Consider the following 25,875-nt stretch of genomic DNA (forward strand, 5'->3'; position numbering starts at 1 on the left):
TGTGGGCGATGAAGATATTAGAGTATGGAAGAAAATTACTTGAATACTTTTGTGAAGGTTGGCCATTGGCTTGCATATAAAGAAAGATAAGTGTTGACACAATTACAGCATCCTAAACTAGTCCATCTCGATCGGCTCCATATTGTATTCAATGGCAACGTCATGGTAACCTTTTAAAAAAAACATAAAATGTTGAGATATGTCTTTCCACACTTCACAATTCGCAATCTAAAGGTAAAAAGAAATTGGGATAGAAACGCAGCTTTATACGACTCGAGTTCTCTGACTTTTTGGCTTTCAAACAGCATTTACATCTGAACACAGAAAAAATACAATATCTTTATCAATAGTCCAGTTAATGGAGCACATCTTCCAGTTGCAGTACAATCATCCATTTTCTGTTCTCTGTTAAACTCTTTTTTTTATTGAGGAAGTCTGCCCAAGAAGTGTTAACCCACCATTTGGCCACACACACACTCCCATCTTGCAAGTGTGGTTCTGTGCTTGTGTACGTGTGTGTGTGTGTGTGTGTGTGTGTGTGTGTGTGTGTGTGTGTGTGTGTGTGTGTGTGTGTGTGTGTGTGTGTGTGTGTGTGTGTGTGTGTGTGTGTGTGTGTGTGTGTGTGTTTGTGCGTGTGTGTACATGATAAATGGGACCCAATAAGCTATGCTCAGTGGTTAACATGATGTACTTAGCGAGAAACGATGACAGATTGCTCTGTCACCCGTGACAGGATTCATCTATCAAATAAAGCCTTCAACTCACTGCAAATATTAGGATTGATATAATAAAAAGTATGGACACGAAAATGTATAGTATAATGTATTTGTCAGCAGGGATTCATACTGTATCAATACGTTCGATTTACAACACATTTACAAATTGTTTATTTTAAGCGGTGACGCGGCTGCCTTTGAAAACAGATGAACAAAGATATGATTACACTGCAAATAATAAAGCACAAACATGATTCATGATTCATTTGTGTTTGTCTTTCTGAACTCACAAAGACAACTTAAAAAAGTGGAACGAAAGTTCCGTGCAAAATCTATTCAGAGCAAAGTGAGGAGGAGCCGTAATTGATCCATCTCTGATGTAGAAGACATTCATACAGCGACCTCTGTTTGATATAACGGCATGCTTAAACATTAATGGTGCCACGGTGGAGCGGGAAAGAAAGAGAAAGAAATTGAGAGAGTGCACGCACACAGAGGAGGAGCAATAATTGAAGTCTGAGTGAGGAATAGGCCATGGAAAGGAATGTTTCAAAGCCGAGCGGCAGCTTTAGATGAAAATGAGCATAAAAAGCAAAAATAATTTCACAGTGAAATCGTAAAGGAAATGGCATATCACAATATTACGAAGAGGACAGCTAATAGCCAAGGCAATTACATGTGTTATGATTGCATATATTTTGTGATTGCATATGATTGCATATATACATATATATAGACTATTGAAATATATATACACAGACATACAGAGAGAGATAACTAAAGTAAAGGAAGAAAGAAAAAATAAGGGGTTGTTTTAATCCAGTCCAAACTGTTAGGACAACACGATCACTCTCATATGTGTATGGAAGCATATATGTAGCAAAATTCAAATGGCAATGCAATTTGGAATTCCATTATGCATTTGACAATGCATTATGCAATTTTATAATGTAATTTGTAAATACGTTATTCAAATTGTATTTTAAAATGCAAAGTGACAATGCAATCCTCAATTAAATTTGCAAAAGTTCTAACAATACAAATAGAATAACATTTTGTCAAATTCTTTGAGTTCCTTTATACAAATTGAAAAGCTATAGCGTCCCCGTGATTGCAATCCACTTCGCCACGCTCCGTGTGTTGCGATATTCAAATGACATTTCAATCCGCAAAACGGAATCCAAAGAGGAATCCAAAAAGTCAATATGCAAAGTGGCAAACGTATCAGCCAATCAGCGTCTGGGCGGGAACTACGTCACTTGCTCGTAATTTCCTTGTTCACTTCTAGTTCGTATGTGTCAGGTCCATGGTCACCAATGGTGATTATTGATACGCTCCGAAGTTTGGCCGATGATGTGGAGAACAATCGTGTTGAAGACACAGATGCAGTAGATAGAGTGCGTGTTCTGGGAGATAGGATAGACGACTTATCCTCACGGGTACGTTTTGACGCCAGTGTGGTAAACACAAAGATTTCCAAAGTGCTACAGGCACTGGGTGCGAAACATAGGGTCGGGAGACCCACCGTCTCCACCCACTCCTCACCTACAAAGCTCTCCACAACCTAGCCCCCAGTTACCTCTGCGACCTCCTCCAAGAATACACTCCCTCCCGCTCCCTCCGCTCAACCTCTGCTGGACTACTATGTATCCCCACATCACGACTCACTACAATGGGTGCCCGGTCATTCAGCTGTTCAGCACCCAGGCTCTGGAACTCCCTCCCCCCACACATAAAACAGTCTGACACAATAGAAAGTGACGTAGTTCCCGCTGGTGGCTGATACGTTTGCCACTTTGCATATTGACTTTTTGGATTCCTCTTTGGATTCCGTTTTGGATTCCGTTTTGCGGATTGAAATGTCATTTGAATATCGCAACACACGGAGCGTGGCGAAGTGGATTGCAATCACGGGGACGCTATAGCTTTTCAATTTGAATAAAGGAACTCAAAGAATTTGACAAAATGTTATTGTATTTTTATTGTTATAACTTTTGCAAATTTAATTGAGGATTGCATTGTCACTTTGCATTTTAAAATACACTTTGAATAACGTATTTACAAATTACATTATGAAATTGCATAATGCATTGTCAATTGCATAACGTAATTACTTATTGAATTGCAAATTGCAAATTGCATTGCCATTTGAATTTTGCTACATATATGCTTCCATATATGTGGACTATATGAACTATGTCAAATGATGACTAATGTCATTACAAATAACATTTATACAGTTCTGTCCATATGGATCACACAAAGGTCTGAGTGTATATGGGAGCTTTTTACACAAGGAAATTATTGGGGTAGAATTTTAATTTGTGGGCAAGGCATACAAGGCATCGACCAGCGGCTTCAACCCAAAACAGGAGCTTTGTCCTAAATGCTAGGGGGCTTCCCTCAATCTTCATCTTAATACCTTGTCGCTAGGTCTATCTGGTTGCCTCAGTGATAGCAGACATGCAGAACCAGAAATCTTGAATAGTTCTCATTGTATGTGCTGCGTACACAAGCATACTGTGAAGCAAGTAAATTAATATAATCTGCATGAGATATATACTGCCACTAGCCTAACCAAACAAAACCTTGCAGCAGCTTCAAAGTTTCTAATCATGATGTCTGTGAGCCTAGTCGGCCTCGGGATTGGAGGGGGAAAGACATATATATTTTTTAATTGAATCAGTCTGTATTTTCACAGATATTTAACCGTGTGAGTTGAACGATCTTTGACATGTTTGATTGTTGCAATGAATGACATTTAGAACGTGCAGAACACAGAATACAACTACATGCACAACATGCGCAACTGTCCTCGCTATGTTTAAAACAGTCTGTCGGCTTTAACGCTTATTCCATAGCGCTGTCAGCACACCTATGGCAGTGACGATCGTGTCACGCCTCATCACAACAACCACAAAGAAAATGCATTGAAAGAAACTCAAATTACTGTATGTAGCACACACACACACACACACACACACACACACACACACACAGTGTGTTGTTGCATGTTGTTGACCCAGGCTAATGAATTGTATCCTGACCAGAAAACATATATCTTGACTGAACAAAGGCATTGATCCCTTCCTTTGATCATGGAACAAGTCTAGGGTTATGGCTGCAGCAAGTTTTTGTTGAACTACAATGTTACAAAAATGTGGGCAGAATAGTCTAAATCCCAGCCATATGGTTCTTCGTCGAACCTCAATGTCCAACAGTATGCACACATCCTACAGCAAGATGCCCTAACAGTTACTGCCTTCTTACTGACCTGTATCGCCATACATTCACACAATACAATTCCTCTTGGACAAAACTGTCCAACCAATGAATAAATAGTAACATTTTAAAAATGTATGCATCATGTATCTGTATCACTAAAATGATTCTACTTGACTTTAAATATGTTGATATAGCCCGACAGAGTTTGAACGGTTTCTTCAAGTTACTCTGTGAGGTTAATGACCACGAGGAAAAGAGCATACCAAAACATCGGTTCTACAGGGACCAATGAGAAACTGAGTTGATGTTTGTTGACCGCCATTGTTTTACAACACGCAGATCATAAAATAGTAAGGAAAGATTAATAGTGAATTGAGTTGCAAGTCCTTTTCTGTTTTAATTCCCTCTTCTTACAGCATCTGCTCTCCGGAGCTACCTTCAGATTATATATTTAGAAGGTGTACCACAGGGCCATTAATAATAAATAAGAACTCGCTCATTTTATTCAAGAGAATAATAAGAAACGCATGCTAGTCCGCAGAGTTTATATAACGCTGTGCCGATTGAGGCGACTATGAACCTTCTTATCACCCCGTGGAAGGAATGGAGAATAGGGTCAGGTTTACATGTGAAACTGCGAAGCAAAATGACCAATGAAATCCGCTAAGGAGAGGAGGGACTATTCTCAAACCTAATTGGTGCTGGAAGTTGGGATGTTGGGGTGCCAGGTACTATTTTCAAACCTCCAATGATAAACTTTATTTATTGCTTACTTGGACTGGCCAGCCTTTTTGGAGAGAGAGAGAGAGAGAGAGAGAGAGAGAGAGAGAGAGAGAGAGAGAGAGAGAGAGAGAGAGAGAGAGAGAGAGAGAGAGAGAGAGAGAGAGAGAGAGAGAGTGTGTTAATAGACGATAAGAGTGTTAGGATGATAGAGAGGTAGAGAGACAGGGAGTTAGAGACAGAGAGGAGAGAAAGGTAGAGAGGTGGTAACATCTGGGCCAAAGAGCTGTGTTGTGACCCTGATAAAATGCCTCTCTTGACTCACTGGGAACTCTGATAAGACCACTGCTCTCTGGAGGGCTCTCTGTGTGTGTGTGTGTGTGTGTGTGTGTGTGTGTGTGTGTGTGTGTGTGTGTGTGTGTGTGTGTGTGTGTGTGTGTGTGTGTGTGTGTGTGTGTGTGTGTGTGTCTGCAACACCAATTCTCTAGTGTAAACATGCTGAGCCTTCCCAGGGAGACACTTTGAAGTTGGCAACAGTGAATGTTACCCCCCCCCATACACACACATACACACTCACACAAACACACAAATTAAACCACTTCCACACATGCACAAATGTATTCACATGCATACCAACACATTAATAATAAGTAAAACTAGACATACTCTTGTGGCCAAAACTCTGACTTGCATGCCTACATACAGACAAACACACACACACACACACACACACACACACACACACACACACACACACACACACACACACACACACACACACACACACACACACACACACAAACCTACATCAGCTCATCGAACAATCAATGGGATTATAAACTATGCCATAGAATAAATTATACACACACACACACACACACAGACACACACACACGCACACACACACACGCACACACACAAACACTCACACAACCTCCTTTGCATTACGCACTTCATCTGATTTATGTAATCAATAATGGAAAATTCTGCTGAGGAGCCCGTTGCTTCTGGTTGGTTGTTATTTGTGTGTGTGTGTGTTCTGGTGTGCATGTGTGTGTGTATGTGCATCTGTAAATGTGTGCGAGTTTGAATGGATTTTTCTTTTGGCAGCATAGATTTTGTGTTCATTTTCACTGGCAGCAGTGAAAAAACCTCTGAAGTCCAAATGTTGTTCTTGTTGTATTTGGTTCTCTGGATGGATAGCCTAACATAACATCCATTTGATATTTTTGTTGGCATAACCCATTCCTTAATTTTTTATTCTTGATGATCTAATTTACGATTCGCCGACACTTTCATCCAAAGAGGTGATGGGGCTTGAACCCAGAACCGTCCCGCTGGGAGCCAAGCACCTTGACCAATAGGTACATATTCACTATAAAGCCTCCACCACGGCGCTAAGCGGTTTAGCTACGTACGTCTAGACCAGAGATAGCTAAACCACTTAGCGCTGTGAAGGTCTCGTGCTCAATGTATGAATGCTATTCAACATGCTAAAAGTGGCCGTTGTTAACCACAGGCTAACAAGGAGATATTTGGGTTCCCGCGGGGTTTGGTGAGGTTTTAACAAAAGCCTGATCTATCTGATAACCCTGCTACTTAGTGGGATCCGGAGACCTGCGTAGGCGGCGAGAGGGGAACAGAAGAAACGCTTTTTTTTTTATAAGATTTAAAGCAAGGTTCAATTAAATAACACTCTGGGACCCTGGCTCATTAAAAACCCCTCTAATAAGGGGAGCTTGTGGATGGTGGAAGGGCCAACATGTTGTTTTCACACTCATTTTGAAAGTCAAATACAGCTGCTGTGGGGTGGTACGCAGGGGGCCAGGGAGGGGGGGGGCAGGGTCCATTCAACATGGGGGTTGCATAGGTTTGAGTTCAACTTCAGCCTGGAGGAACTCTTTTTTAATTGGTGGCTTTGATAAACGGGATAAAGGTTCTAACAATACTTGATTTGATTCGTGTTTCAGCATTCTACCAGCTTAAATTACTTTCTCTTTTCTCTTCCCTTTCTCATCACACCCAGCATGGTCTGGACAATTGTATTTTCACACGATGCTTTTGCTGTCTAGTAGGATTTCTTCCAGGTTAATTCTCACCATCTGGAAGCCAGATTAATTATTGTTTGCAACATCCCATCAGAGACTATACAACCCAATGAGCTTGATTAAAAATACCAGTGACAAAGTTCATAGAGAAGACTTATTTCACCCTCTTGGTTTCTAATGTCTGGGTTGCCAGATATGCAGATCAGAGAGAACATTTTGCCAGCAGGCGAGTTAATCTTGTTAGAAATAATTAACAGAGTAGAATTGTTCTGAACCCAATCCCCAAACGAGAGGCCTTCTTAGTCAAGCGTCTAAGTCTACAGGAACACCTAAACTCCTGCAGCACATAGAGAGCGAGCGAGAAGGAGGAGGAGGGAGAGAGAGAGATGGGAAGAACAAAGAGCAGGAAGAGTTCAACTCCAGCATGAAAAAGGCAAAGACAGATGGGAAAAAAGAGAGACGGCTCAATTAAACAGAGATGGAAAGAGATTAATTTGCACCAAGGAGAGGGAAAAAGAGCAGCATAAGAAATGTTAAGAAAGAGAGAGAGCAACATAACAAATATAAAGAAAGAAAGTGAAGGGTGAGAGAGAGAGAGAGAGAGAGAGAGAGAGAGAGAGAGAGAGAGAGAGAGAGAGAGAGAGAGAGAGAGAGAGAGAGAGAGAGAGAGAGAGAGAGAGAGAAGTTAAAATATCAGAAGTATTCAAAAGACACTCTGAAATTGTGTTGAAAAAAATCACCTGAATATAGATTTTTTTCGAGTTTATTTTACTTCCTCTCCCTTTGCTCAACCTCCTACTCACCAAAGGTGTTAACTTTTTGAATTCACCTGCCCCCTTCTCGGGTAGGTGAACTCCGATCTCTGTGTTGTGAGGTGGCGTTGCTGTGTTGCTGGAATCAGACACCGAGTGTAATCCAGCCGATTCAGTGAGATCGTCTGGTTGGGATACCCTGGTTGCTTTGTTTTTCTCGATATTTTGTGGGGATGGCTTTTCAAGGCAAATTGTGATATTGATGCCCAAAGATGGGGGGGTTGGTTATTAAATTATAATTGTATTTTGTCCCAAGATGGTCCCCACTGCCCTCAGACTCCTTAACAACAGATAGGAGTGTGTTGTTATTGGCATTATTCTATCTCAGGAGTGCCGCCACTGTTTACATTTTGCTCATGCACTACAGGACACTTTCTTGGATTTGCGCCATTCCGTCTTATTTTATTTTATTTTAACTTAAATTTATTATTTCATCAAGTTGCTGCTCTTCTATTTATCTTGTAAATTGTATATTATTGTTGCATTTGTTTTCTATTTTATTTGTATATTGTATATATTTTTATATTTCTTTCTTGGCATTCAGTCTGTGGAAAACAAAGGAAGAATTTCATTGCATGACTGAGAACATGTTTCTTATTGTGCATATGACAATAAACACTTTGAATCTTGAATCTTGATGTCCCCTGCACATTGTAGTGGAATGGAAGTGGTATCTATGCCTGCTCGTTGCCTGTGGTCATTTTGGTGTGCCTCGATATTTCATATTTTGTCAGTTTTAAGATCACAAATTTGAGGGAATTTTCATTGCTTGAATCTGATGTCTTCTTAGGGACATGTAAAGGCTACAAATGAACTTAGCCAATTGAATAGCTCCTCCTACTGTCTCTCGCTCTGTTTTCTATCTATCTCTTGCTCTCACTCTATGCTGAGAACATATCTCCCACCCATCGCTACAGCCAAACCAGAGGTTCAGCTGATTCACAACCCATCTGTGTTTATGAAAGGATTTCCAAATTGATTCAATTTAGTAATTAGTAAATAGAAAACAAATCATCTGCCTACCGCAAGATGCAAAAACCCTGAGTTACCTCTTAATTGAATAAATCTAAAATGAAGTGTCAATTTAACATAGTGGTGGTGGTCACCAAATCAGGTAGGCTTGCAGAGAGACTTGGCATGCGTGATAGCTAGCATGTGAATACTGTGTAACTTTGACAACAGAATGCAGCAGTGTTCGTACTATCAACAACACCCAGCATGCCAGCTAGCTTGGGATACATCAAGTATGAAGCCGGTATATATAAATAAACCAGAATGATGGTATGTTCTCTGGACATGTGTTATCACAATTCACACACACACACTAAGAGGCATATGTGCACATCACGCACCCACACATAAACACACACTCTCACACATACACACGAACAATAAGGTTAAGCATAGCATTACAATTGACTTGTAAGTCTCTTCCAATAAAAGCGTCTGCTAATGACAGAATTGTGATGTCAATGCTTTACTTCATATTCCGAAACTTTGTATCAAAGGAATCCAAAAAACATAGGTTTCGAAAATACTCATTATCATCATTATCATCCTATTTATCATCATCAAATACATATGGGACAGTCGTAACGAAAATCAAAAGACAACCAACATTCAACCCAAAAAAAGTAAAAAAAAAGATTGTGGTCTTTTAACTACAGTGAATAGCAGGTTTGAGAGAGTCTAAAGGGCTTGTCTTCAGTCTGGAGAAAATTGTACAAATTGAAGAAAGAACGCATTTACTGTTTTGCCTTTTGAAAATATGAATACATGGCTCTCCCAGGAGTGTGACTAATTCAGCCCTAATAGCTACTGGAACCAGCTGAATACAAGCAAACAAATATGTATACAGCAAAGCGACACAGATAATTATTGTGTGTCTGTGTGTGTGTGTGTGTGTGTGTGTGTGTGTGTGTGTGTGTGTGTGTGTGTGTGTGTGTGTGTGTGTGTGTGTGTGTGTGTGTGTGTGTGTGTGTGTGTGTGTGGGGCTGATCCGAAGTGCGCCGGCACCTGCGGTCATCAGCGGCCAACAGTCAACCATAATTATGATTGGGGTTGAGGGTCATGTAGCACACAGGGTGTGTGTGCTACATACAGTAATTTCAGTTTCTTTCAATGCATTTTCTTTGTGGTTGTTGTGATGAGGCGTGACACGATCGTCACTGCCATAGGTGTGCTGACAGCGCTATGGAATAATATATGTGTGAGAATGTATGTGTGAATGTATTTGTGCTTGTGTGTGCGTGTCTGTCAAAAACATTGCAAATACTGTCTTAAACAGTGTGGATTATTTATATAAATCCAACAGGTTAAAAAAAGAGTTGTCTTGGGAAAAAGAAACGTATAAAAGACATCAATCATTTAGGGTTGTAGCAGGTGCGTATGGTGATGGAAAGGGGTTGATTGGAAACAGAACAAAAGTTTAACTAAGTCTTTCTGCACTTTTCCCCATGAACTGTCCCAAAAACAAGGTAGGATTTCTATTCTCTATAGTAAAGCGAACAGAAAGATGCACCTAATATAAGTAGCCTACATCTCAAGGGTATATACTATAAATATATAGACAACCACCTGAATATAGTAATATACTGGTTCTGAAGCTCTCTCCCACACCCTCCAACACACACACACGCACACACACACACACACACATTACAATAAAGCTAGCATTCTCACAAATCCACAAATCCATTCTTCAATGCGCTCCGATGGTCATTATACACAAATGTTTTGCTGTGGAGTATAATATATATATATCCCCCATATTCCCTTTTTTAAGGAACGCCTGTGAGTCGCTATAGACAAACAGACAATGTATAGGAATTACTTTACAGTTGTACCTCATATCTTAAAAAGTAGTCACAGCTCTTGTACGTAAAACCATGCAATAGAAGGCATGCAGCAGCATTCATTATATTAACCCCCTCTCCAGCCCCCCCCACCCCCACCCCCAGTCATCTTTGCCTTTTTACGATCCTTGCAGGCGACAGCTTGTATCCAAGTTAAGGTAATCGGATATCCCTATATCCCCCTCTCCCCCTCTCCCCACCCCCCTGTCTCCCTCTCCCTCTCCACCTCCCACTGCGTCTTCTATCTCTTTACCTCTGCCCTCTCCCACTCTCTGTCTCTCTCCCTAATCTTCTAACCGGACCCCTGCCTGCACACAGCGTTAGAACAGACAACAGGCAGATATCCACTGGGCTGCACAGACTCTACTTGTTGAGAGTAAAGCAGTGGTTAATGACTTTCGGATGAGCAACACCTGAAACTGCAATCAGTCTACACAATTACCCATTGGAATAATTTAGCACAATGGGATGACTTGAAAGGAGAATATAGACTCATGCCATGAGTCTATATTATCATGTACTCACGTTTTCACAATTGACAGTCATTAAACAATAGAGAAAATAAATAAATGGATACATAAGAGAAGTAGGAAATTGGAAGTTGAGGACGGGTGTTTCGGCGCGTTTGTGCGTTTGCGTGTGTGCGTGCATGTTTGCGTGTGTGTGTGCGTGTGTGTGGTGTGCAGGGAGGTTTCAGCACCATGGAGAGAGACACCAACATCAACTAGGCTAAGGGTTCACCAACCGCTCACAATAGGCGTTATACTGTCCAAAGAGCTTCTACTCACCATATTAGCCTTTTTGTTGAAGCCATGTGTAAGCCTACCTCTCCAGAGGCTGTCGACGTCTCCACACGGAAGAAAAACACATTTTCCCGAAGAATAACTATTCTATTGGCACTGTGAATAAAAGCCCAACCTCTTCAAATGGACTGCCTTTGCCCTGAAGCGAGGAAATAATTTGTTTTTTTTGTAGACGCAGACTCCATATTAACGTGGATTAAAGCACGGGTAAGTGGTCCGCCTCAACGACGGATGTGTAGTGTGGCGTGAGTCGAGTTATCCGGTCAGGAACTTGAGGAAGTGTGGCGCGAGCTCCGTTTCAACTCAGCCCGTGTAGTGGCGCGAGCGCTGTCTCAACTCAGCCCTCGTCGCGAGAAAATCCGACAGAGTAAAGAGTAACAGGATATTTCCTCCTCCGCTGAAGCCTGTACCCCTCAGTGGGAGAGAGAGCGAGAGGGGGAGGGAGGGAGGGAGCGAGAGAGCAATAAAGAGAGAGAGAGAGTGGGAGAGAGAGAAATTGAGAGGCAAACGGGGAGAGAAAGGAGGTAGAAAAGGACAGAGAGCAAGCGGTGGTTATATTTTCCACACCGTGCAAACGATGAACGTTACATGGTGGTAATGGAATTAGCAGCAGGGCAAAAGGCATGTGGATAAAAGGCGACCATCACTCGGCGAGGAGTCCAACGGGCGCCCCGCTGCGGAGGAATTAATATCAAGATCATGTGGAGGCCTACTGATTATAATTAAAAACAGTGTGACCGGGATAATATTCAAACAAATCAGGCTTGTTGATGATCCATCTCGAAATGTTTACTTATTTTTACTTATCTCTATTTACTTTATCGTGTAGCCTATTGTTGCTGCTATGTGGCTGTAGAGGAACCAAGCCTTATAATTTTACTCTTGTGTACTTAAACAATAAGATAATAAGAATAAAAGTAATTGGCCACAGGCACAATTGGATGTCGGATAATTATTTCATACAGGAAAAAGGGGACTTAACAGATTCCAAGCTGTGAATTTTCCTTGGAACACTGAAAACAGACTTGATTCAACCCTTGTCCCTTTGGTAGCTTTGAAATGTCAAGCAGCAATGTGAAATGAGTGTTGATTTACTATTTTTTTCTGACCACCTCCTGCATGCAGTCACACAGTCACAAATAACATGCGTTTGACTTTTATGTATACTAATTGCACTGTGAAATACTAAACAAAGTCCACCAATCCATCTGTCTCCATGCCGCCCAATGTTTTCAGCAACAAGAGGCCATGATGGGCATAGTTAGCCTTCAGCCGGTTCCTCGACGCCTAGGTCTTAAAGGAGTGTATCATTTAGTGTCATCTAGAACCGACTTGGCAGAAATTGAAATTAATAAAGTATGTTGTAATAAGTGAATAATCCCATGAAAATAACTTTCGTCTTCCTTAGTATTGAATTCATACTTTATATAAAGAAAGGGTGCAGGTTTGAAACTATAACATATTGTTTTGCAGACTAAATAACTAGATACATTGATAAATCTTCAAAAAAAACCTCATGTGATACTTGGCTACTTGATGTTGTCGAAGATTAAATCGTTTTGGAAGTAGCTTCTAGCCCTCTACAGGCAAGTACAGGCCAACATAGCTTCTCTAACGCTGATGGATGCCCCTAAATCTTACACACTACCTTTATTGTCATTGTGAAATTTGATCACTCAAATCACATCCAATTAATAATACTGGAAATTGATTTATGTCAAGTCCAAGTTAAGCTCATAGTTGGATATAGATTTTTGATTGTATTAATGTATTAGTTAATTCATCAGGGATGATGAATTAACCTTGCAACAGGTCACTATATCATGAAACAGACGTGCTGCATATCTGATTGCTAGTTGTTATCGAGCTTGTTTGATAGTTAGTTGGTAATTGATTGGGTGGGTGGTTGGTTTTAAATAGGCTGGTTTGTTAGTTGGCTAGATTGTTGATAAATTGGCTCTTGGTTGGGTAAATTGGATGATAAGTAGTAGGCTAGTTAGCTACTTAGTTGTTTAGTTGACTATTTGGTTGTTTAGTTGACTAGTTGGTTGATGTTAAGTTAACTGGTTAGTTAAGTGGTCGGTTAGATGGCTATTTTGCAGCATCATGACAGTCCATTATACGATAACCTGATTCGGATCACATGATCAAAGTTCTGGTTACCACAGTGTCAAAATGACACCCATTCAGTGCACTTTCCCCATTGTATTTCCATCAAAGTGGGATCATGTAGCCCCCTAGACAGTGCTGGTGGCTTACCACAGTGCCACGGTGGTGGCGTGGTCTACTGTGTAATCCCATTACCTGATCAAAGGATTACCATCGACGCCAGTAAAAGGGGTTCCCAGCCGAGGGCTGAGGCCACACCCCACTCCTACACTCACGTCTTACCACAACCAGCACTCTGATCTTACCTGAACCTCCATCTGCTGCCATGCTCGGCGCGTCGGCTTACACACTAATCCCATTGAGCCCGGCTAGGAACTCAGATATTATAAGGCTACACACACACCTACACTCTCTCTCCCTCTCTCTCAGTCATCACAGGGTTAAGGTTGTAGCAGGAAGAGGAGCTGCAGCCAACTGGGGGAGCAGAGACCTGGCTGAGGAGGGCGGGATTAAGGAGAGGAAAGGGTTTGAGGGTCAAATAAGAAACCTCTGACCATGTGTCGTATAGAAAACTCTTCTATCCAAAGTGATTGACAGTGTATTCTGTCGCAATGATCACTACGCGGTGTAAGGGTTAGCATCTTGCTTAAGGATGCCATACATTCGGGATACAAAACGTTCTGATCGGAATCAAACACCAATACAACTAGACTAGACTATGCTGACCCCTACTTCATATGAATAACAATCCTGCCTTCAATTAACCGAACACCATAAAGTTCTCTTTTGAACAAGGGAGAGAGAGCGACTGGGAGTCTATCAATTCAAATTGTGGCCTAATGGACAAGAACTCTGTTCTGGCCAGTCGACCCCTGTATAATACTTTACCACTCCAAACCATATCTTATCACACCCTAACATAACATCCCAAAAAACAACCAAAAAACTATTTTTTAATGTCACATATTTGAGCCTGATTTTCCAATGATTACTTGTCTTAGACCATAGCTGTGTTCGAAATCGTTCCCTATACACTCGTTCCCTATTCCCTATATAGTGTACATGATATAGTGCACTATATAGGGAATAGGGAACGAGAATTCGGACACTACGCCTAACATTTCTAAACGTCATTTGCGTCAGTAAATGCGCCTGGTATTTGTGTGACGTGATGCGCCGACATCATCTAAACAAACCGGGCTGGAGGTTGTATTGATGTTGAATGTTACATTTCCTTGTTCAAGTTTTTTTAAATTAATTTAGAATGTTAAATCCCAAATAAATTGTTGTCATTTCCAAACACAAGCCGGAGACTCCATCATTAAATGTATTCGTTTTCGCGGTTATTCAGCTTCTTCTTCTCCCCTGGAAAAATACAACCGCATTGCATTGTGGTATACGGGAGTAACATGTAGGGAACATCGTATGTACCCTATTTTAAGTCCACTATATAGTGCCCTATATAGTGGACCACTGAGAATTCGAACACCCTACAAAATGGCGTGCACCCTATTTAGTGCACTACATCCATGATAGGGAACGATTTCGAACACAGCTCATGTCACATTGGTCAATTAAAATGGCAGCCATTTGACACGCAAGCTAGTATAAATATAAATAGTTGGTTGGAGCAGACAAGTCTAAAACAGTGACATTGCCTCCTGGCTGTATAATGGTGACGTATTCTCTCCATTATAGCTGATGTTGGACATGTCCCTATGAGTTCAACACCCTTTCCCAGACAATATCCTGCCTTATAGTGTGATATTTGAGGATTTACAATTTGAACTCATGTCCTCCATTAGTCTTTACAAAACCTCCACAAAAATGGATAAAAAATCATTTTGGGTAGGAAGGAAATTATAAAATATTAGGTAAACCACAGCTACCATAACACTTTTTTTTATAAGAAAAGGCCTCCAGGCAACCTGAAGGTTGAAATCAAACATCAATGTCGTACATTTTTAAACCTTTATCTTAGAAGGAAAATAAATTCCATAAATGTAATGGGCGTGAGGTTAGACCCAAGAACAGCACAGACTGAGACCAGCGTTGGAATAGTTCAACAGTTTATTGTCCTAATAGGGAATCTAAGCTAACTGGAGACAGACAAGGGGCGAGCAGGCAAAGGGGTCAGGGACAGAAGGCTGTTCAGGTTACCAGGTCAGGAACGACAAGGACGGGACGAGGACAGGACGAGGACGAGTCGAAACAAGGGTCGACAAGCAGGGTCGAAACCAGGAACGCAATCCGGGAACTAGTACTAGAGCGCTTTGAATTGCTGCTAAAGACAATCTGGCAGAGAAGCAGACAAAGGAGTGGGTTTAAATAAGGTGAGGGAACACAGGTGAAGGTGGTTGCACTGATGAGGTGGGAGTGGCAGGCAGGTGATCAGGAAAAGTACTGGCAGGGCTGGCAGTGGGATGGAAAGCCAGGAGCGGATTATGACAGTAAAGAGCTGGCAGTGGGACGGAAAGCCAGGAGCGGATCATGACAATAAATTAAACTAGCATGTGAAGAACAGAAGAAGAGGGTATGGAAGGCAGAGACAGTGAGATCAATATTTGGTTTGCACAAGAGGGAAGAAGAAAAACAGAGATAGAGAGGGGGGGGGGGGGGAGGCAGGTGAACTAGATTGTGTGTTGTGCCCTCTCAGGAAGCAATTGAGGGGTTGGGATTAGCATTAAACTTTCTTTCATATCTTTCTTTCTTTCATTATAAATCAAAAACAGATCCACTACAGATTAACATGTATCCCATCCGGCCTGTTGTTCGGCCATTTCCGCGGTCATGACATTTACACGAGGCGCAGCTATGAAGGCATATTGAAATCAAATACATTTTAAGCATCACCACCATATTCTTGTTTAACCAGTCCCTTGAGTACGGCTGTAGTTATTTTCAAGTTGTTTAACATTCTTTAATATATATTACATCCCATTCCACTATACATAGGGAGATTAAAAAAAAATCCATACAAAAACGTAAACAAACAGTGTTCAGCAAACCATATTATTGTTCAACATGTCCCCAGGTATCTCTGTGATACATTTCAAAATGTTTTGCTGCAGCATTTGGTAATGATTAAAGCTGGGCCGCCACTCCCACCATGCAATGCGCGTAGGGCACCAATGGCTGGACGTGGCACTGCACCACAATCATCACGCCCCCCAGCCCCAACCCTCCATTATCAGGTTGTTTCCTCGATTGCACCAGACAAACGTTAGCCTGACGGTAACTCGTTATCCCGAAAATGGCTTCAAAAAGGTGGGAGTCGGGAGCAGAGCAGCGGAAAAAAATAAGAAACACCGGGATGATGTTGGTACATCGATTGCAAGTATTTTAAAGACATAAATATTTTTGAATTACAGTAAAATGCTTAAAGGTCACATATTATGCCACCAGGTTTGAGTGTGATTAGCCTTTACAAGCCGTTTTGAAAATCGGTCTCTTCTGACATCACAAGTGGGCGTGTCCACCTAGATGTGTGCTAGATAGATCAGCCTATCGGCCTACCCTGTGGACTATAGCAAACATTGCTTATCTAGGTGGACACGCCCACTAACGGCTTGTAATGACTAATCACACTCACACCTGGTTGTTTAATATATGCCATTTAATCCACATAAGCTAAGCCCTCTCCTAATTTTTTTTAATTAATTCATAATTTGGCAATCAACATCCAAACAAAAATGTTTTTGGGGAAATAAACCTTCAAAACGGTGCATTCAATTGATGTTGGAATGTGAAGGGTTGAATGAAATAATGAGAATCAGAATACTGCAGACTCTGCAATTGTTGGGAAGGAAAATGCTATGCAGCTCTGTGATTGGAAGTCCCGCTATAAATTCACAGCAGTCGAGTAATAGTTATTCAATGAAGAAATTGCGCCCGCTGTGAGGGACATGAATCCAAAAAACTCCCTAGCTAGCTTATGGGCATGTCTTGGTTAACTTTACGATGGCAGCCACCGCAAGTAATGAATTGCTAGTGAGGAGAACATTGTTTCTCATTCATTATCTACAGTTCGTATTGTCTGCAGTTAATAACAGGACCCACAACAGAGTTAAAATTGGTTCAGAAAGCCAAAGCTTTTGAATTCAACTCCACCAACTATCTCGATACCTGTGAATCAGCAATGAGCATGAAGCTTTACTGATGGTGTCTGCTTTTATGCATTTCGCACCTATGTATACATAAAGGTCTATATATTCTAATGAAGTGCACACACAGCTTGTTTGATGATGCAATCATTTTTCAGGAGGATTTTCATTTTGCTAAAGAAATAGCTGTTTGTAATGTTGCTAAGGAAAGATATTCTGCAATAAATTACGGTTAACTCGGCGTGAAATTAAATTCTTCTTCTTAGTAATAGCTATTCATATTGGCTAGCTTAAGTGTCAATAGAACGCAATAGTGTGGAAGTGAAATATATCTATATATTTTTGTTGTGGTTGATTAAAAGCCATAATGTCACCATCCAAGGCTACTTGCCACAACCAATATATTGTGAATGATGGTATATTCTGCTGTAGAAGCCAAAAGTTAAAGACATTTTTTATTTACTTTTAAAAGTACTACACTACCCACAATCCCAAAGTGTAACACAACGTCTTCGATTAGTGGAGCTAGCTGTAACATTGGAAAATTTTACCAAAGCCACGAAAGTCAAGTTGTCGATTACTGCTACCATTGAAACGTTTACCACAGAGCAACCATGACTTCCCTTTCTGACACGATGTGGTTTTTAAGAGATTAGGAAAAGAGTGTCCAAAGGGGTGAAAACCAGCACAAGTGTGATTGAGGTGATTGCAGTGAGGAACGAAGCACTGTCCCATGTCGATGACAAATTATATAAAAAATACACACACACACACACACAAACTAACTGTATTTATTTTATGATACTTTAAAGGAATGAAGCTAACGTATTTATAAGTGTACTTTAAAGTATCAGATGCCTTGTGTGTGTGTGTGTGTGTGTGTGTGTGTGTGTGTGTGTGTGTGTGTGTGTGTGTGTGTGTGTGTGTGTGTGTGTGTGTGTGTGTGTGTGTGTGTGTGTGTGTGTGAGAGAGAGAAAGGAAAAGAAAGAGAGGGGGAATAATAAAGAAACCAAATAAGAAAACAGAATCAAGTTAGAAATGAAAAAGAGAGAAGGAGCCACAGATGATAGCATCTAGGAGGACTTGGAGCAGTGACGGAGAACAGAAAAGGTGTCAGATCGTATCCAACCTGCTACTGTTTCATCGCTGAAGTGCTGGGGCTCTTCCAGTTAATCTGAAGGAGCAGATGTTAATTTCGGGACGGGGCCAGGCAGTAAGTGTTTAATTAGGTCTGGGGGAAATAAATGATTTATTAAACACATCTGGGCCGATAAAATATCTCTATGGCTTCTGCTTAGCTCCCAACCTGCTTGATAAAAATAACAATGGAGAATTCAATTTCGTATAAAGAAGACAATTGATAGTATCTAAAATATATAACAATCATCAAACAAATCAATGGTAAAAAATCTGAAGCATAGATTTAAGGAAGACAATGTATAGTTCCTAAAAAGTATAACAGTATAACAGTGTTGGTAAAATTGGGAATGACAAACTGTCCTACTGTTGCTAAAATTTCAAATGCCAGTAATTGAGAAATACATATTTTCCCATATTGTACTACTGACAGGTTCAATTTGATAAGATATACGTTTCATCATCTCAAAATTGTGTTTGTGAATGGATCAAATTGCCTTATCAGCCAAAGTGTTTCAATATTTACTCTGAGGTTGCACTTTGAGAACTATAAAAAAGAAGAATAACTGGTTTCAATTGCTTCCCTCACCTTCAAAAATAGCTGATTCAGATAATTTCCACAATAAACATGAGCGGATGGTCATGTGTTTGTTTATTTGTTTTGAAGTTTGAGTACATGAGTATATGGATATACGATATAATATATTTATATAGTTGTGTGTTTGTGTGTGTGTGCTCACAGACACAATCTGGATGTCGGATGGGTTTTGGCTGTATTAGCCCAAGGCAATCAGAGTCCAATTTACAGAAACTGAAACACACACACACGCACGCACGCACGCGCACACACACACACACACACACACACACACACACACACACACACACACACACACACACACACACACACACACACACACACACACACACACACACACACACACTAATACAGAGGAAGGCTTAGACGACCTAGTGTGCCCTTGTCATGATTTATCCAAACAAACATTTTCATTAAATTCTCAAATTACCCAACGCACACACGGACACGCATACACACGGACACACATAACTATCGGGTGTGTCATTTAAATGTCGTTGGCAGAATGTCATATGTCTGTCTGCTTGTACAAGATGACTTTTAGCAAATGTTCCCTTGGTACTGGGGCAGCAGGGGGGTATTTAGGCCCAATCCTATTTCTACCCCTTACCCCTTCCCCTTACCCCTCCCCCTTGTTTTGAAGGGGTAAGGGGAAGGGGGAAGGGGGAATGGGTAAGGGGAAGGGGAAGTGGTAAGGGGTAGAAATGGGATTGGGCCTAAGTACACTAATGGTAGGCTAGCTCATGTCAGAACTCCTAATCTGATTTGCTTTCATTTGTTTGTTTGCCTGTGCTTCATGGAGAAGGAAAGGTGGACTTCCTAGAAACAGAGCTCCCCCTCATTTACTTTGTCACCACATTTCAACAACCAAACCTTGCGTTTCAATGACCAAAATATTAATAGTGAATAAATCATGAACATAAAAGCAGAAAAAGATCCCCTTGCCTGCAACCTCGAAGTATTGACAGTCTCATTTTATTTTTTTTCCTGTAAAAAGCACATCCTTATCTCCTCTGCCTGAACAGAACTTGCTGTGAGATATGAAGTGCTTCACAACGATATACGTCTGCACAAGGTGATTCCAATGGTTGAAACGTCCAGGGCGTTGCATATTCCCCAACTTTTAAGGCAAATGCATTCCCAAAAAGAAGGTTACGTCCGCAATGAGTACTCACAGTGGCAAGCCCCAAGAAATAAGGTCCTCACTATGAATAGTCCTCAGATGTAAAGTTTCCACAATGTGATCGTCAAGACAAAAGTCTAAATGTCCCTCGGAATGCATTAACCTCCTTTTTTGGATTTACAAAATCATTTTGGTAATATATTTTCGCTCTATGAGTCCTAAGAGAATCATAGAATTGAAATGCACCCTTTGGAGTGTGAACGGTCTCTCGTTATCAAGCTAATCATTGCACCATGACTATATGGATAGTTGTAATGTGATTGCCACAAGTATCCCACTGTGGGCCGACACTGAATGTATCAGCTACTACCTTGAGGCTAACATAGGGACCCTCGGAGGGAAACTCTTTCACTGTGTTTCTTAAACAAGAAAGGCGTAAAAGGAGAAAAATACTTAAAATTCCTCGATCACCTTTTTCAATCAAAATGTTTTTTCAGAAGGTGTGTGTGTGTGTGTGTGTGTGTGTGTGTGTGTGTGTGTGTGTGTGTGTGTGTGTGTGTGGGGCTGATCCGAAGTGCGCCGGCACCTGCGGTCATCAGCGGCCAACAGTCAACCATAATTATGATTGGGGTTGAGGGTCATTTGTGGGGGAGTCAGTCAAAAGGTCTTTTTTAAACAGTTCCTATTCATCAATATGATCTTAAAGGCATCGTCGAACAAACACAAAATTGTTTCTCATGAAATTCATAATAAAGCCTATGACAGACCAATTTTGGTGTCCACATTTAATCCCGACTCTTTCTTGGGTCCTTTTCTCGATCTAATAAAATCTATGAGAGTGAGGCTTGGTTGAGGGGAGAGTAGTCCTGCCGATACAATTACATAAATGTTTGTACATTATGGTTTACAGACCATGACAAACTGCAACAACAGCAAATCTCTTTGGTATTTTTCTAAATTTAATATGTTTTAGAAGAGAAAGAAATCTTCAGTCAGAAAAACATTTCAGGTCATATTACGATTAGCTTTGCCTAAAAAGAGGCAAAAGTAATCAGTATGAAATTGGGGGGTAGGATAGAAGTGGAGGACATAGTTTGGTCCTCGACGTTGCCGTTCGGTGGGAAGGTGGACTAAAAGCAGTATCGGGCTCAGAGGGATAAGCAAACACGCTTACGCATCAATTGCATGTGTTTCTGTGTGGGCAAGTTTGCATCTATAGGTGAAGGTTTTCCTGAGTGTATTTTCAGGAATCTGCGCATCATTTTGATTTTTATAGCTGTTCTTTAATTAAAAGCTGGACAATCATAAAGCCAGCAAATAATAATACAGTGTGCATCATAACAAACTCAAACATAAGACACCTGTGTGTGTGTGTGTGTGTGTGTGTGTGTGTGTGTGTGTGTGTGTGTGTGTGTGTGTGTGTGTGTGTGTGTGTGTGTGTGTGTGTGTGTGTGTGTGTGTGTGTGTGTGTGTGTATCCTAAACTTTGTGATTTTCTGGTCCTGATGTTCTCCCGGGCTCATCAGTTCCTGTTATACTATCTATAAATAACCTTGTTTCTGGGTCGCACTCTGTGGTTCTTTTGACCAATTGGTTGTGGATTCTCTAGAATATTCCAACTATTTCATCGAAAATGATTGATGGTTTTATTAAATGTTAGGTAGAAATAGGAAACCTCTCTTACCAGCTTGGCTAAGACTTAATACTCTTCAGTGATTACTATACTAATTCCAAAACAAACCTGTTTGAGTCCCATGAAGTGTTCACACCTGAGGGAAGATGGATTTGCATTGCTTGTCTTGTCTTTTTTTAATAGTGGTGGCTCAGGTGAAGTGATAAAGATTAGGGGAAAATAGGGAAGAGACTCTCATGTGGTGTTGAGTCTCTCGACCAATTCTAAAACAACAAATGTGTTTGTTACATGATCACATATGTTTTGTAGCCTCCTACACTGCCTGACGTACATACACTTACATACATACAGAAATCAACACACAGACAAAAATGTTCACGCAGACACACACACAACCACAAACACACGCACACAACAACACAGCAACAGACATGCACAGACACTTACATACATACGCCGGGCTTGACAGCATAAGCAAGTAGAAATTCCCTTGTGCAATTAATTTACATTCATGAGCAGATATGAGTGGATTTCTTTCAAGAAACTTCTTGCAAAAGAATCACAGATAACGTTCTGAAACTGGACTGATGACGTCGCTGCAACGAGCGATCTGAAAAAGTGGCTATTGCAGGTGTCAAAACCGGGTGCTTTCCGGCTGCTAACGCTAATTTTGAGGCACGAAATCTAAAGCGGGAACAATGATTATTAAGGTTATTAAGTCTTTCAATATACACTTATTAACAGTTAATGAGTACTATATGTTGTCGATATTGATCAAATGTGAAATAAAAAAACGACATATACGCCAAAGTTATGGCGGTGAAGAACAAAAACACAATTTATGACAGTTATTTTGAAATACACATAATCTTTTTAATTTTAAAAACTTTCAACATCAACATTAAAAAAATAGTTTTTCTGGCTGGTCTTTCTTGTTACTGTATAAAGACAATAAAGTAGATAGTCAGCAGACAGGTTACAATAAGCAATTAAGCCGTTTTGACACGGATTCATGACACAACGGTTAGAAATAGATATGTTTGGTTACTTAGTTTAGTTTAGTTTAGTTTTAGTTTAGTTTAGTTTATTCATGCTAAGGTGCCGGACAATACAAGAGCACAAACATGATACATACATCCAACACGCATTAACAACAACAGAGATGGCAGCATGAAAAGGCGATCCCTAAGAAGCAAGAAATGCTTGTAGCGGGGACCTGCGACCCCCCCCCCCCCACACACACACTCACACACACACACACACACACACACACACACCCACTCCCACACCCACACACACACACGCACAGGGCCGTCGTAAAGGGGTGAAAGGTGATGACGATTCTAGGGGCCCACAGCCCAGGGGGGGCCCATGGCAATAAAAATAAATTTAAAAAAAGCCCATAGTACTAGGCCCCCCCCCCCCCCCCCCCCCCCCCCCCCCCCCCCGTCAACAATTGCTCCTTCCACCCCCCACCCCCCCCTATGGATGTGATTGTGTGCACACGCACACACTCACATCCATAGCCTCATCCCAGGCACACACTTCCACAGAGAACACGACACATACATCTCGCAGACACACTGACAACTAGGTTGTAACAATACATTCCACCACCGTCATATGTAGGTGGATAACAGCTTCTGTTTTAGATTTTTTTTGAAAGCCAAGAAGGACTGGGACATTTGTATGAAACCTTCAAGCTTATTCCATATCTGTGTTCCCCTGGAAACAATACTCAGGCTAGTGCTCTTCAGTTTTCTTACTTTGCCAGTAATCAAATGTTTTTTCCTGGTATAGTGTGTGTGCAGTGGACGAGAGATAGGTACAAGCTCACATAGGCGGGTGTTCATATTGTGATAGGTGTTGATTTCAGGAAGCTTGAGGAGACCATATGAGTGGAACAGTGAGGCAGTTGGAGCATTGAATTTCGACCAGGATATTGCACGTATAATCTTTTTCTGAAGGGACTGTAACTTTAAAAGATGACTAGGATATGTATTGCACCAGATGATATTGCAGTAGGTGATGTGGGGTTCAAACAGAGATTTATACAGTGTAAGGAGCGTTGAAAGTGGGAGGAAGTGTCTTATTTTGTAAAAAAGTCCAACATATTTGGAAAGTTTATTTAATAATTGATGAGTGTGTCTTTTAAAATTGATAAATTCATCGAGTTCTACACCCAAAAACTTAGTTGATTTTACTCTTTCAATGACATGGCCATTGATAGAGAGACAGGTATTTTCCACCTTACTTGTATTTTTTGTGGAACGAAATATAATGTAGTTTGTTTTATTGATATTTAGTGATAATTTGTTGCACTTAAACTAAGTGTCCACTTTTAACAGCTCCTTGTTTGCAGTTTCCTGCAAGACAAGAATATTTTTGTGAGACAAGATCAAGTTGGTATCATCTGCAAATAACACTTTATGAAAGGCATCAGAGACATAGTCTAGGTCATTGATATAAAGGGTGAACAGGAGAGGTCCGAGAATGGAACCCTGGGGGACCCCAAGAGTGAACGTTTTCTGTACTGAATTGAATGTTTGGTCATTAGATCAATGGATACCAGAACAGGAAAGTGGTCAGAAATGTCGGAGATGATTACTCCAGATGTTAAGCTCGTAATTGGTATGTTGGTGATAATGTTATCGATGATGGTCTTAGTATATTGTGTGACTCTGGTAAAAGTGTTAATAGTAGGAAAGAAGGAATATGTGTGTAGGGTGTTAATGAAATCATTTTTTACCCTATCATTTTTTGCTATATCAATATTGAAATCTCCAAGTATTATGCATTTATTTTTGTTGCTATTTAAATTAAACAAGAGTTCTTCTAGTTTCAGCCTAAACAAGTTAAAATCTGAATCAGGGGGACGGTAGACCACTCCAATTACATATTTTTTTGTATTACTAGTCTTGATCTCAATGAATAGAGAGTCTGAAAGACCATCATCGATAAACAAATCCTCACACACTCTAGCGTTGAGCTTGGACCTCACATAAAAGCAAACCCCACCTCCAATCTATTTTTGTTGATGAGTCTGTATCCCTCAATGTTTAGAGATTCTATGTGTGATCTCTCATTCAGCCATGTCTCACTACAGCCCACCACATCAAATCCATGGTCAGTAATAGTCATGAGGGAAACTAAATCATCGTGATGTTTTTGCAGGCTTCTAGTGTTTAAATGGAGAAGAGAGAAGTTATTATTATTAAGGATGTGTTTCACCTGGTCGGGAGAGTAGCTTTTGCAGTTTAAACTATCCACATAGTCAACACAAGGATGGCTATCATCGCTATTTTTCAAGTATTCAAATCCCATAGACATACATCCAAACCACTGTATATAAAGGTTATGCTATATAAGGGCAACAGATCAAAAGGTGGAGTCATATGATCTCCTGCTAGGGATAGTGACCAGGATAATGCCCAGGGGGTAAAGGAGGCAGTACAGAAGACTAGGGCATGCACCAATGGTATTAGCTCCACAGTCAAGTCAGTAGTTATGACCACATTCCATTTATAGTCCAAGGTGTAATGTAAGTGTGAGAATCTAAGGCATTCAATGAACAATAGTCTACTTTTCAAGCTTGCAATAACTTGTGCAGAAACTACGCCCACACAAATACACATAACACCATAGCACACACTCATACCCCCACACTCAGACAATACATGCAGACACATGGATGCGGTACACAAGCACGTACACAAGGTCATGAAAATCAGAACTCCTTCCAATAACTCTAGAGTGGTAAAGAGTGTCTTAAAGTTGTTTTCAAGAACTGTCAGTTAACCCTCTAAGATCAGGGGCAAGAACCCCCAGGGTACTCTGTTTCTCAGGTGTTTTCTGGTAATTCTCATGCTGGGTGTCTTTAGCTTTCAGACTGTTTACTCCTGGTGGGCTGTTAGTCGTCCCCAGTGTTGCACCTGCTCCAGTTGAGACTTGGAGGCCTTGTTGTTGACTTTTCCTCTGTTGAGAAGCCTCCTGG

The 25,875-nt window shown here is 40.8% G+C and overlaps 1 protein-coding gene across 1 annotated transcript in view; it reads right to left on the reverse strand.

Annotated features, from left to right (window-relative positions):
• LOC130371258 (protocadherin-15-like) overlaps positions 1-11,253 on the reverse strand; it is a 191,955-nt gene extending 180,702 nt beyond the window's left edge. The window contains exon 1 of the mRNA XM_056576975.1: positions 11,165-11,253. The gene's annotated coding sequence lies outside the window, so the exon portion shown is untranslated. The remainder of the gene's footprint in view (positions 1-11,164) is intronic.
• Positions 11,254-25,875: the final 14,622 nt, after the last annotated feature.

This window comes from Gadus chalcogrammus, chromosome 18 (assembly GCF_026213295.1).
Source record: "Gadus chalcogrammus isolate NIFS_2021 chromosome 18, NIFS_Gcha_1.0, whole genome shotgun sequence".
Lineage (NCBI taxonomy): Eukaryota > Metazoa > Chordata > Actinopteri > Gadiformes > Gadidae > Gadus > Gadus chalcogrammus.